Genomic DNA, 15260 nt, shown 5'->3' with positions numbered 1-15260 from the left:
TTTTTTCTTTTTAACTTTAATTCTAGGTTCAGGGGCACATATGCAAGTTTGTTTTATATATATTTTTATATTATGTATATTTATATAATAATAAATATTTATAAAATAAAAATATTTTATATTATATATATTATATATATATGTAAATTCATGTCACAGGGCTTTTTTGTACTGATGATTTCAACTGCAGGTATTAAGCCCAGTACCCAAAAGTTATTTTTTCTGCTCCTCTTCCTCCTTCCAACTTCCACCCTCAAGGAGACCCCAGCATCTGTTGTTCCCTTCTTCGTGTTTGTGAGTTCTCATCATGTGGGTCCCACTTAGAAATGAGAGCATGTCGCATTTGGTTTTCTGTTCCTGTGTTAGTTTGCCAAGGATAATAGCCTCCAGCTTCATCCATGTTCCTGAAAAAGACATGGTATCACTCTTTTCTTATGGCTGCATAGTCTTCTACGGTACATATGTACCACATTTTCTTTATCCAGTCTGTCATTGATGGGCATTTAGGTTGATTCCATGTCTTTGCTATTGTGAACAGTGCTGCAATGAACATTCGTGTGCATGTGTCTTTATGGTAGAATGATTTATATTCCTCTGGGCATATACCCAGTAATGGGATTCCTGAGTTGAATGGTAGTTCTGTTTTTAGCTCTTTCTTTGAAGAATTGCCATACTGCTTTCCACAATGGTTGAACTAACTTACACTTTCATCAACAGTGTATAAGTGGTCCCTTTTCTCCACAACCTCACCAGTATCTGTTATTTTTTTGACTTTTTAATAATGCTATTCTGATTGTTGTGAGACAGTATCTCGTTGTGGTTTTTATTTGCATTTCTCTAATGATCAGTGATATTGAGCTTTTCTTCATATGCTTGTTGGTTGCACGTATGTCTTCTTTTGAGAAGTGTTCATGTCCTTTGCCCACTTTTTAATGGGGTTGTTTGTTTTTTGCTTATAAACTTGTTTAAGTTTCTTATAGATGCTGGATATTAGACCTTTGTCAGATGCATAATATGCAAATATTTTCTGCCATCCTGTAGGTTGTCTGTTTACTCTGCTGATAGTTTCTTTTGCTGTGCAGAAGCTCTTAAGTTTAATTAGATCTTATTTGTCAATTTTTGTTTTTGTTGTGATTGCTTTTGTGATTGCTTTGTCATGAAATCTTTGCCCATTCCTATGTACAGGATAATATTGCCTAGGTTGTCTCCCAGGGTTTTTTATAGTTTTGGGTTTTATATGTAAGTCTTTAATCCATCTTGAGTTGATTTTTGTATATGGTGCAAGGAAGGGGTCTACCTTCAATCTTCTGCATATGGCTAGCCACTTATCCAAGTACCATTTATTGAATAGGGAGTCTTTTCCCCATTGCTTGTTTTTGTCAGCTTTGTTGAAGATCAGATGGTTGTAAGTGTGCAGTCTTATTTCTAGGCTCTCTATCTGTTCCATTGGTCTATGTGCCTGTTTTTGTACCAGCACCATGATGTTTTGGAACACAACTCAAAATAATAAGAGCCATATGTGACAAACTAACAGGCAACATCATACTAAATGGGCAAAAGCTGGAAGAATTCCTTTTGAAAACCAACACATGACAAGAATGCCTTCTTTCACCAATCCTATTCAAGTATTATTGGAAGTCTTAGCCAGAGCAATCAGGCAAGATAAAGAAATAAAGCATATCCAAATAGGAAGAGAGGATATCAGACTATCCCTATTTTCAGATGACACGGTTCTATATCTAGAAAAACCCATAGTCTCAACCCAAAAGCTCCTTCAGCTGATAAACAACTTCAGCAAAGTTTCAGGATACAAAATCAATGTAGAAAAATCACCAGCATTCCTGTACACAAACAACGAGAAGAAACCAAGCTGAGAAACAAATCAGGAAGGCAATCTCATTCACAATTGCTGCAAAAATGATAAAATATCTAGGAATACAGCTAACCAGGGAGGTGAAAGATCTCTGCAGTGAGAATTACAAAGCACTGCTGAAAGAAATCAGGTAAGACAAAAACAAATTTTTAAAAATCTCATGGTCACGGATAGGAAGAATCAATCTTATTAAAATGGCCATATTGCCCAAAGCAGTGTACAGATTCAATGCTATTTTTATTAAGCTACCAATGACATTCTTCACAGAACTAGAAAAAACTATTTTAAAATTCATATGGAACCAAAAAAGAGCCCGAATGGCCAAGGCAACCCTAAGCAAAAAGAACAAAGCTGGAGGCATCACATTACCTGACTTCAAACTATATTGCAGGGCTACAGTAAACATACCAAAACTTAACAGATGCATCAAAATCTGTGTTAAGAGGGTAGTTTATAGTGTAAATGCTTATGATAAACAAGAAGAAAGATCTTAAATTAACCACCTAACATTATACCTTAAAGAAGTAGAAAAAGGGAGAACACACTAAACCCAAATCCAGTAGAAGGAAAGAAATAATAAAGACTAGAGTACAGACAACTGAAATAAAGAATAGGAACATGGTAGAGTAAGTTAGCAAAACCAAGTTCAGTTCTTTGAAAAAATCACCAAAATTAATGAACAATTAGTTAGATTGAGTAAGATAAAAGAGGGAAGACTCAATAACTAAAATCAGAAATGTAAGTCTAGACATTACCACTGATTTAACAAAAATAAAATGATTATATTAATAAGACAATAGTATGAATATTTGTATGCCAAAAAATTGGACAACCTAGACAAAATGGATAAATTCCTAGACATATACCACCTACCAAGACTAAACCACGAAGAAATAGAAAATATGAACAGACATATAACTAGCAAAGAGATTGAACCAACGATCCAAAATCTGCCAGCAAAGAAAAGCCCAGGAGCTGATGGCTTCATTGGTGAATTCTACCAAACATTTAAAGAAGAGTTAACACTAATCCTTCTCAAAAGTTTCCGAAAAAGTTTAAGGTAAGGGGACACTTTCAAACTTATTCTTCAAGGCCAAGATTACTCTTTCACCAAAGCAAGACAAAGGTACTACAATAAAATTAAGCTACAGATCAATATCTCTGATAAATACTGATGTAAAAATCCTCAACCAAATATTAGTGAACAGAATTAAGTGACACATCAAAAAAATTATACACATGACCTCGTGGGATTTATTTCTGAAATTCAAGGATAGTTCAACATATGAAAATGAATTAATGTAATAACTACATTAACAGAATGAAGAAACAGTTCCCATGTGATCATCTCAATTGATGGAGAAAAATATTTGACAAAATCCAACACCTTTCCATGATAAAAAACATCCACCAAACTAGGAACAGAAGGAAACTACCTCAACATAATTAAGGCCATATACGGAAAGCCCATTGCTAACATCATACTTAATGATGAAAGACTGAAAACTTTTCTTCTAAGCTAAGACACAAGGGAAGAATGCCTACTTTTAAATTCAGCATAGTAATGGAAATCTTGACCAGATAAATTAGGAAATAAAAAGCATTAAAATTGGGAAATAAAAAGTAAAATGATCCCTTTCATAGATGATATAATTTCATATGTAGAAAACCCCAAAGATTCCATAAGAAACATGATAGAACTAATAACAAAATTAGCAAACTTACAGAATACTCAGCATACAGAAATTAGCTGTGTTTCTATACAATAACAATGAACAACCTGAAAAAGAAATTAAGAAAGCAATTTCAATTAAAGTGGGACCAAACAAAATAAAAAATAGAAACAAACTGAACCAAGGAGGTGAAAGATGTGTACACTGAAAACTATGAAATATTGCTCAAAGAAATTAAAGACACTACAAAAATAGACATCCTTTGTTCATAGATGAGAAGACCTAAAATTGAAAGATGTGGTCTCTAGATTGAATGCAATTTATCTTAAAATTCCAACATCAATTTTTTTTACAAAACTAGAAAAATCCATCCTAACATTCATATAGAATCTCAAGGGACCCTAAATAGCAAAAACAATCTTGAAAAAGAACACAGTTGGAGGCCTCACACTTCTTAGTTTCAAAATTTCTAAAAATCTACAGTATTAAAAACAGAGTGGTATTGACATATAGACAGACACATAGATCAGTGAGATAGAATAGAGAGCCCAGAAATAAACTCTTGCATATATGGTCTTGTGATTTTTAAAAAAGTTGCTAGGACTATCCAATAGGGAAAAGGACAGTCTTTTCAACAAATGGTGCTGGGAAAACTGGATAGCCACATGCAAAAGAATGAAGTTGTACCCTTACCTTACACCATATGCAGAAATTAAAAATAGTCAAAGACTTAGATATGAGAGTTAGAATACTCACAAGAAAATGTAGGGACACAGCTTCATGGCATTGCATTTGGCAAGGATTTCTTGGCTACGACACTGAAAGCATAGGCAACAAAAAAATCAGATAATTGGAACACATAAATATTAAACTTTTTGTGAATCAAATGACACTGTCAGCAGAGTAAAAGGCAACACACTGAATGGCAGGAAATATTTGTAAATTATATATTTGATCACGGATTAATATCCATATATAAAGAACTCTTGCAATTCAACAACCAAAAAACAACACAATTAAAAAATAGACAAAGGACTTGAATATATATTTCTCCAATGATATACAAATGACCAATAAGTACATGAAAAGATGCTCAACAACATGAATAATTAGGAAAATGCAAATCAAAACCACAGTGAGATAGTACACAACTATAGAAACAATATGGTGGTTTCTCAGATTTCACATGATCCAGCAATTACACCTCTGGGTATATACCTCAAAGAATTAAAAGCAGAGCCTCAAAGAGTTGTTTCTATACCCATGTCCATAACAGCATTATTCACAACAGTCAAAAGGTGGAAGCCACCCAAGCGTCTGTTGACAGATGAATGGATAAACAAAATGTGGCATATCCACAAAATGGAATATTATTTAACCTTAAAAAGGAAAAATAATTAATCCCAGTACTTTGGGAGGCCAAGGCAGGCAGATCACAAGGTCAGGAGTTTGAGACCAGCCTGGCCAACACAGTGAAACCCCGTCTGTGCTAAAAATACAAAAATCAGCTGGGTGTTCTGGTGGGCGCCTGTAATCCCAGCTACTTGGGAGGGTTAAGCAAGAGAATCACTTGAACCCGGGAGATGGAGGTTGCAGTGAGCCGAGATTGTGCCATTGCACTCTAGCACGGGTGACAGAGCTAGACTCCATCCCGGAAAAAAAAAAAAAAAAGGAAAAAAAATTATTATAACACATGTTACAACATAGGTGTCTCTGAAGATCATTATGCTAAGTGAAATAAGCCAGTCACAAACGGGTAAATACTGTATGATTCCACCTCCATGAAGTAATTTGAGGAATGAAATTCAGAGACAGGAAGTAGAATGGTGGTTGCCAGCAGCTGGGGGTTGGGGAGAGGAATGGGAAGTTTAGTGTAATGGGCACAAAGTTTCAGTTTTGGAAGATAAAGAAGTTCTGTGGATGGATGGTGGTGATGGTTGCATAACAATGTGAATGTATTTAAAGTCACTGAACCATACACATAAAATGGTAAACCACAAAACAGAAAAAAAGGCTGTGGTTTTATCACAGAAGTCAATGGTAAAATCTAACTTACTTAGAAATTTGCCATATAACCAAAAATTGAGTAAAAATGAGATGACTTTGGTTTTTCAAAAAACATAATTTATAATAATGTCTCACCTTCCATAGAAATTTAGTAAGGTAACTCTTCAGAACACAGATGTCCTAGTCTGCTTTGGCTGACATGTCAAAAAACCACAGACTGAGTGGCTTAAACAACCAAATTTTATTATCTCTCAGTTCTGGACATAAGAAGTCCCCAATCAAGGTCTGGCAGAGGCGGTTTCTGGTGAGGGCTCTCCTTTTGGTTGGTAGACGGCTGCTGTCTCACCATGTTCTCACACGGTGGAGACAGAGAGGTCTGGTCTCGCTCTTCTTATAAGGCCACTAACCCTATCAGACTTGGGCCTCACTCTTATGAACTCATTTAACCTAATTTTCTCCTAAAGGCTCTATCTCTAAATACAGGTATATTGAGGGTTAGGGCTTCAACTCATGAATTTCAGGGGGACAAAATTCAGTCCATGTCAACAGAGCGTGTCATAGACAAAAAGCCTCTAATAAGTCAGAAGAGATGTCTCAAAGGCCACCATCACATGCCATGTACTCTCTGCCCCTCAGGGGTTGTTTAGTTTTACTCTGGGGTTCTCAACTTCCTTATACACAGCAGTTTAGATTCAGGGGAATATCTCTACTGATTTAGGGAAAATCTGGTGATAACAATGGTGGTGATGGTGGTGATGGTGATGGTGATGATGGTGATGCTGGTGATGGTGATGATGGTGGTGGTTATAATGGTGGTGGTGATGGCGATGATGGTGATGATGGTGATGGTGATGACAGTGGTGCTGATGGTAATGATGATAGTGATGGTGGTGATGGTGTTGGTGATGATGGTGATGCTGGTGATGGTGATGATGGTGGTGGTTATAATGGTGGTGGTGATGGCGATGATGGTGATGATGGTGATGGTGATGACAGTGGTGCTGATGGTAATGATGATAGTGATGGTGTTGCTGATGGTGACGGTGGTAGTTGTGATGGTGATGGTGGTGTTAGTGATGTTGATGACAGTGATGGTGATGTTGATGGTGGTGGTGGTGATGGTGATTGTGGTGATGGTGATGATGGTGATGGCAGTGATGACAGTGGTGGGGGTTGTGGTTGTGGTGTTGGTGATAGTGGTGATGTTGGTGATGGTGGTGATGGTGATGATAGTGGTGCTGATGGTGATGGTGATGATAGTGGTGGTGGTGCTGATGGTGATAGCCATGGTGATGGTGGTAGTTATGGTGGTGATAATGGTGGTGGTGATGGTGATGATGGTGGTGGTGATGGTGACGATGGTGATGGTGATGATGTTGATGGTGATGACGGTAATGGTGATGGTGGTAGTGGTGGTTGTGGTGGTGATGATTGTGTGTATGATGATGGTGGAGAGTTAGGCTGGAGTGTGCTCACTGTAAGACATGGTGAGCCATAGGAAGGAGTCTGGATTTCATGCTAAATGCAATAGGAAACCATTAGAGGACTTTAAAGCTAGGGAATCACTTGTTCTGATTCACTTTTTGACAATATTATTATGGTTATGGATATGGAGAATGCATTGTAGGAGGGCAGAAAAATATATCCTGGATTCTAGAAAAGACGGATCTTTGTTTTGTTATTTGTGAAGAAACCACCACCAGGGAAATTTGGCTGTGAAATCTGATGAAGCACAATGAGATTGAATTTACAGAACCGCAGACTCCATCAAGGTCACCTCTAACTCACACGGAGCCTTTCTAAAGAGGGAAGTCACCTCCTGCAGGCCAGTGCTGCCCGCTGGGCATGGCAGGCAGGGCGCAGTCTGCATCTCACTCTACTTGTCCCCTTTGGCAGGCATCCTTGTATTATAAACAAACCACTTTACACTGTCTGTGTACTTACCTAGGGTCTGCTGATTCCCTGATGGGAAACTAAGCATATTTTGCTAAAGAAAAATGATGGGGCAGGGAGCACTGGTGCCACCCCTGTGTGGGGCTGCCCTCCTCCCTCAGGGATACCCCATGCTGCAATATCCATGCTGAGGGCAGCATTCTGGAGGGGAAAGAGCAGGTAGGACATATGCCTTTGGGGGTTGAATCCCAGGCCCCTCACCCAGCAGCTGTGCGATGTTGCGAGTTACATAGATAGCTTCAGACTTGGTCTTCCCATCTGTAGCTTAGAGATGGTAGCACCATTCAGGGCTTTTGCAAGGACTGAAGAATGCAATATATAAAAAGCAGTTAGCAGAGGGGCCGGGCGCAGTGGTTCACGTCTGTAATTTCAGCACTTTGGGAGGCTGAGGTGGGTGGATGACTTGAGGTCAGGAGTTCGGGACCAGCCGGGCCAACGTGGTGAAACCCTGTCTCTACTAAAAATACAAAAATTAGCCGGGTGTGGTGGCGGGCGTCTGTAATCCCAGATACTTGGGAGTCTGAGGCATGAGAATTGCTTGAACCTGGGAAGCGGAGGTTGCAGTGAGCCGAGATCGTGCCACTGCACTCCAGCCTGGGTAACAAGAGCAAAACTGTCTCCAAAAAAAAAAAAAAAAAAAAAAGGAAAAAGAAAAAAAACGGTTAGCAGAGGGCACTCAAAAATGAAGAGAAGCACTTTAAAAAACACTACTGTTCAGGCTAACCTTTGTAAGCTAAACTCTGTTCAGCCTCTTCTACTTTCCTTTGGTGTTTTCTCTGCACCCTGGGCATGGTAGGCCACCGAGTCGTTCTGGGAGTGCGAATTTCACGGCAGGAGTGTGGCAGGAGGGGTGCTCAGGAGGGCAGGGTTTGGAACGGAAGGTGCCGCAAAGGTACCGCCTGGCGCACACCAGGAAGCCATGGTGATATCGTTCCTGCTGAGTCCAGCGCAGCCTCAGAACCCTTCACGAGCTGCAGACCCTGCCTCCAGCCCATGTCCCATGAAATTAGCATGTCCAATAAAGCCAATTCACCTCTCCTCTTGGAGCGGGTGAGAGAACAGGATCACAGAAGGCAGGTTCCGTGCAACAGGGAGTGAGGATGGGCACAACCTGTGAGCCATTTGTGAACACAGCAAGGAGACAGCTGTCCCACAGGCAGGCGAGGAGGCTGGCTGGAGGCTGAGCCCTAGCCGGAGCAGGCCTGGGAGGCACCAGGTGGATGGGGTAAAAGGGCGGGCAGGGTGAGAAGAGCTGGACTGGGCTCAGTAGGATGGGTCAAGGCTGCTGCCTGCAGGAAGGGAGATGACCAGGCTCAAGTTACAGGTGTTAATGGACAGAGGGTGTTACGCAGGAGGGTTGGCTGCAGCAGGCCAACACTGCACCCCAAACCCCGAGGATGGAAAGTTACTGGGAACTGTCACTCTGGCTTCAATCCTCAGCCAGCAGCATTTCTACCCTGTGCATGTGATCACCAGCAGCACCGAGTGACCAAGGTGGAAAGGCAGCTTCTCACCTCTCCTATGCCTGCATCCTGGGCACCACCCGGTTTTCAGAACAGGGCCCCCAAGGTGGAAGCTGAGCTGGGAGCGTAGCTCGGTGTTGCCAAACTGGCCATGGATGTCACTTCTCACATCCCTGTTCACTGGGCTTTCTCTGGAAAGTTCTTCTCAGTCCACATTTCTTGAGTGCCGGGTCCGGCCCAAAGAGGACAGCTGTGGCTTCTGCCATTTGTGAGAAGTCTGCATTCCAGCAGTGGATGCCCACCCACAGCAGCTGCAGAGCTTCAGGAGGCCAGGCTGGGTTGCAGGCATCAGAAGGAAAAGCCAACCATTTCCTGCACAAAACAAAGCCACAGCCAGCACCAGCTTTGTCCTACTGGGAGAAACTACTGACTTGAGATCCAGCAACTAGGGGGAGAGGCCTCCGCTCTGGTTTTCCTGGAGTATCTCATATGGGGTGGTCGAGAAGCTGACTGCCTCAGGGGTTCCACGTCCACTGCAGCACTGCCTCCCAGGTGACCCCTGCTCCAAACCTGCCCAGCTCTTAGGCTTTTGCTTTTCAAGGAGCACAGGAGAGAAAGTGGCTGCACTGAAGCTTATCTGACTGTCAGCAGGAAAGAATAAACCACGGTGTGGCCAATGAACACGAGGGGACCTGAGAAATGGAGGGTTTCAGCAACTCAAAGGGAAAGGACACTTCTAAGCTCTGTCCCCAAGCTGAATCTAAATCCAAGAGACGTACACACCTTAATACACGGTTCTGAGAGAAATGGCGGTGAATTTTCAGTTTAGGAACTGGAGTTGAGTTTCATTACGTAATTTCTTTCTTCCAATCCCTAACAGACAATTTTTAGAAGCAGTGGAAACAAACAAACCTACATTAATAAGCAAGAGGTTTCCAGGAGCCACGGAAAAGTCGAGTGCACTGTCATGCCCTGAACTTTAACAGTGGCTGCTGTTGCCTGCGTTTGCCATGGCATGGCTGGGTCCTGCCCTGGGCCTTGGGAACTGATTTAGCGACAGGAGGGCAGTTGGTAAAATCCTGAGAATTCACATTACAATCCTGCAGTTTAAAGAGAACTGCACTCTGGGTGGTGAGGAGGCAGCCTAGGGGAGAAGCAGGAAGAAACCCTGGCAAGGAAAGGCCTTAGGACCTCAGGGCTGCAGTGGAGGGGGCTGGTGGCTCCAAGGAAATGGACCAAGCCCAGGTCTTTAAAGGCAACCAAAGCTGAGTTCCTGGAAAGACCTCACACCAAGCCACCTCTCCCCATCAAAAGTGCCCAGAAGGCTAGTCTGGGCAGATGTGTGATCAGTGCTGATGACAGCCCCTCTACCTCCAAGACCAATGCTCCACCCTGACCACATCCCCATGGTCTGCTCCAGGAGCACGAGTCCCCCACACTCACCTTCACTTGCTCTCTCTGCTGTCCAGCCTGGATCTGCCTGCCCTCCCAACTTCTCCTTCCCTGAGCCTGTGCACTGGGCCCTCGGACATCCCCATCAGCCAACCCCTCCTCTCCCCTGAATGCCGCTTCAGCTGCTTGTCCTTGTTGACCCTTGGCTAGCTTTGATGGTCATTGCGTCCCCTGGGGCTCTCATTGGATAGACCTGGAGAGGCCAATGGCCTTGCTTCTTGGTGGACCTTCCAGAACATTCTCTTCCCACTAATCCTGAGTGCCTTTGAAGCCTCGGCCCCCTGCTAAGGCACCTGTCACACTGCCTTGTTCTTCGAAAAGGTGAGCACCTGGCCCACTGCCTCGGTTGCCTCCATTGAGTGTCCGCCATTCTCGACAACCCTCTTCCACCCAGGCCTCACATTTCCAGGACCTTCCATTTTCAGTGATACCTCCTCCTGCCGTTTACTTAAGGCTCTTCAGAGGAACAGAACCAACAGGGTGCATACATAAATCAACAAATGAATAAACGCACACACACAGAAAGGGAGAGACATGTCATGAGCAGCAGCTTGTGAGATTATGGAGGCTGACCAGTCCCAAGACCTGTGGCCGTTGAGCTGAAGGTCCTGGAGGGCTGAAGGGGAGAGTTTCAGCTTGAAGGTCGGCAGGCTTGAGTGCCAGGAAGAGCCATGTTTCAGTTTGCGTCCAAAGGCAGGAAACAGATGAACGTCCCAGCTCCAGGCAGTCAGAAGGAGGAGCTCTTCGTTCTGGGAGAGAGCCTGTGTGTTGTGCTGTTCTGGTCCTCTGCTGATTGGATGAGGCCCACTCACACTGGGGAGGGCAGCCAGCTTCCTTCGGTTCTGATTCAAATACTATTCCCATATGAAAATCCCTCCATGAGCAAGTGCAGAATAACACTGAGCAAATATCTGGGCACCCGTGGCCCAGTCAAGTTGATGCCACCCTAGACCTTATACCGCATTTTACCTTTCACTGCTACCTGTGCCCCCCTCCCCCATCTTTGATCTCTGGAGCTCACTGACCCCACTGCATAGCACTGGCCTTTGCCCTCTCTTTGACCTCACCATCCAATTAGTGTCTGAGGTCACCCAGCAGCTCGGTCTCTTCCCCAGAAATTATATATAGCCATCAACCCCACCTGGAAAGACCCCAGCCCAGGGGACAGTTTGCATTCAGCCTCTTCCCCACCTGTGCCTGAAGCCCCAGTGTGGCTAGAAATGAGGGCCAGCTGTCCTGAGAACTCTCATCTCAGGTCTCCACAACGTCCTCCAGGCCCCAGAGATGGGTGCTTCACACCCCCCACCATTGCTCCACACCTGCCCTCATTAAGCTTCCAGCACGGGCCCCTCTTTACCCTCTGCTCAGCATCTCTTCTATTTCACCAGGAAAACAGGAATGTCAGCAGAACACTGCTCTGCTTGTCACCTCCCAATATGCCACTCTCCCTCACTGGGCACATTCTGGTCCTCTGGGCTGTTTGTCATTCACCAATGACTCACTGCCTTAATTGTTAGACCTTTATGGTCATTCTTGTTATAGAATAAGGCAAGACAACACCTTGAGTTTTCTTGTTCCTTTGCTCGTACAAAATCATTAAAAGAGATTATAGCAAAGCTAAAGCAAGAATTGAAAACCGATAAAGTGGTACAAAAGGTATTAAAGAAGAATACATAAATAAGATGTCTTATTGATGAAGCTGGAATAAACCTATCAGCAATCCTGATAAATGGGAAGGGTCCCTCCATACTCATGAGGCTGTGGCTCTCTGTGCTACACAACTAAGTGCAAGTCATTGAGTTTGTAAGAGAAAACAAACAACATGAGAGATAAGGACGTTAGAAGAGAATTGTTTTCTTCCTAAGTCCATGTTCTCTAGAGGACAGTGTGGGGATGTTATTAGTATGAGATTAAGAAAACTTCAAGGTCCACAACATTAAGCAGAATAAAGAGGCACATTTTATTTTGCTAAATGAAGATTTAACTCTTGCTGGACTTTCTCAGTTTGAGAATTCCTCCTAAACCAAGCCCTGAGATGAGGGCGTAGCGGGGCATGGTTTATCTGAGAGACAATCCTGAAAGCAGGGTGAGGACATGGGAAATGTGGACAGGGTTGGGGGAGGCCAACACACAGGCTTTATTAGGGTTCTTATGAAAATATGTATCATAAGCATTTGGCTTATGATTACAGAGGGTGACACACCCCAGGATCTGCACTTGTCAGGCTGGGGACCCAGGAAAGCTGACAGTGCAAGCTCCAGTCTGAAGCCCGGAGAAGATGGATGTCCCAGCTCATGCAGTCAGACAGAGTTATTCCTCCACCTTTCTCTTTTATTCAAGCCCTCAACAGATTGGATGAGGCCACCCATATTGGGGAAGATGATCTACCTCCTGAGTCTACCAATTCAAATGCTAATCTCTTCTGGACACACACTCTCAGACACACCCAGAAATTATGTTTAGTCAGAGGTCCATCCAGCCAAGTTTACCTACAGCATTCACCATCACAGGGTGTATGGGGGTGAGCTGGGGGCAGCTGGGGCACGGTAGCCTGGGGTAGCTTGGTAGCCCTGCATGGTCCTGTTGGAGGGTGGACACTGGACTGTTTATTGACCTGACCCCCTGGCTGCGGGCTGTCCCTGGGGACGCTGGCTGCCTCACACTGATGAGCGTGAGAAGCTGCTCACATGGCGTCAGTGTACTTGATGAGCTGGGGATGTGCAGAAAGCTGTCCTGCACGGCTGCACAGGCCCAGGTGTGTGTGGATGTTGTGTGGGCGCTGCCTGTGTCTGTGTGGACCCAGATGTGTGCGTGGATGCCGAGTGGGCGCTGCCTGCATCTGCGCGGACCCAGATGTGTGCGTGGATGCCGAGTGGGCGCTGCCTGCGTCTACGCGACCCAGATGTGTGCATGGATGCCCTGTGGGCGCTGCCTGCGTCTGCGCGGACCCGGGTGTGTGTGGATGTTGTGTGGGCGCTGCCTGTGTCTGTGTGGACCCAGATGTGTGTGGATGTTGTGTGGGCGCTGCCTGCGTCTGCGCGGACCCAGGTGTGTGTGTGGATGTTGTGTGGGCGCTGCCTGCGTCTGCGCGGACCCGGGTGTGTGTGGATGTTGTGTGGGCGCTGCCTGCGTCTGTGTGGACCCAGATGTGTGTGGATGTTGTGTGGGCGCTGCCTGCGTCTGCGCGGACCCAGGTGTGTGTGTGGATGTTGTGTGGGCGCTGCCTGCGTCTGCGCGGACCCGGGTGTGTGTGGATGTTGTGTGGGCGCTGCCTGCGTCTGCGCGGACCCAGGTGTGTGTGGATGTTGTGTGGGCGCTGCCTGCCTCTGCTGTCACAGCCACAACATCATCTGAACCCCACCATAGAATGTGTTGAAAACAGAAAGGAAAATGCTTCAAATAACCTAATGGGAAATTTTTAAAAAAACAAACCATTGAGTTGAATAGAAATAAAATAGACAAAAATAAACATCTTAGGAACATTAGTAGAACTCAAGCGGTATGTAATGTGATGTAGTAGAAAGAGCTTCGTAATTAGACTAAGATTTGAACTCTCTACTTTCTGATGGTGAGATCTTAGCCAAGTTGCTTAACATCTGAACCTCAGCTTCCTCATTAAAATGAACATAAAGATGCCTACTTTAAAAGGCTGACATGCAAATTAAATTAAATAAGAAAATTCACATAAAGCACGGTAATAACACTTGGAATTTGAGACATGTCTCAGTAGAATATAATCATGGGGATAGCTATTATTATTCAGTATTCAAAACTTTTAATCTTACAATCAGAACTATCCCTTTCTTTAAAGTTTCACTGAATTTTGCTTTAAAAATGTGATCCTATTAGAACTTAAAAAAAGCACAGCTAAAATAAAAGGACACTGTCACATTCCCAGATGATGAAGCACCAAACGCATATACCATAAAAGGTGTAAAAATGATGATTTTCAAAGTGAATTTTATTTTGAGAACTGCTTTGTCATATATTTGTTTGTAATTTTTGTGTTATATTTTAAATTTTACAACTATTTCACAATTATGTGTTAGATTTACACTTTGATCTACGTACGGAACTCAAGAAGCTGGTGAAAAAAATAGCTGGAAATATAAATGTTAGATATAAGAAGAATTAATTAGTAAAGAGAAAGAGAGAAATTAATCATCTAGAGGCACTGAAAGTTTACAATAGTTAAATAAATCCACTATCATTTTTACTGGCTTAAAGATACATTGCAATACAGGGAAGAGAGAGCAGGCAAAATTAGAAATGAGGGAGCAGGTGTAATGACAGCATGTGAGCAGAGTTTTGTTCTTTTTTTAAAAAGAAAATGTTATGCAGAGAGAAATGCTATTGTATTACATTTGAAAAGTGTGAAGGCTTCTCTGAAAAAGAGGATTTTTTTCAAAATTATACTAAAAATTTGAGAACTTGAAAAATTAACTAATGATAAACAGATTTTATAAATTTCATTACACAGTCACCTCTAAAAATGCCCCAGTTCCAGACGATAAAGAGAAAGTTCTTTCAAAATTTCAGGAAGCTGAGAATTCATGTTATACAATCTGTCCCCAAGAACAGAAAAAGATGGGAAGCTGACCAATTCATTAAAGATCAATGCACTTATGAAATCAATATTTAAAAATACACTACTCTCTCACAATACTCTCTCTGCCAATCATTCACATAATGCACATAGTGTGACTCCACACCCACCCATGTGCACGTATGCTTTGGAAGCATCACTAAGCTTATGTCAGAAGAAGTTAAGCCTTTGCATCATGGTATACACTAAAATAAATCCCTGAAATACTCTAGAGTTACATGTGGAAAAAAGAC

Source organism: Pan paniscus, chromosome 8 (assembly GCF_029289425.2).
Source record: "Pan paniscus chromosome 8, NHGRI_mPanPan1-v2.0_pri, whole genome shotgun sequence".
In the NCBI taxonomy this organism is placed as follows: Eukaryota; Metazoa; Chordata; class Mammalia; order Primates; family Hominidae; genus Pan; species Pan paniscus.
Note: the sequence above shows the minus strand (reverse complement) of the source record.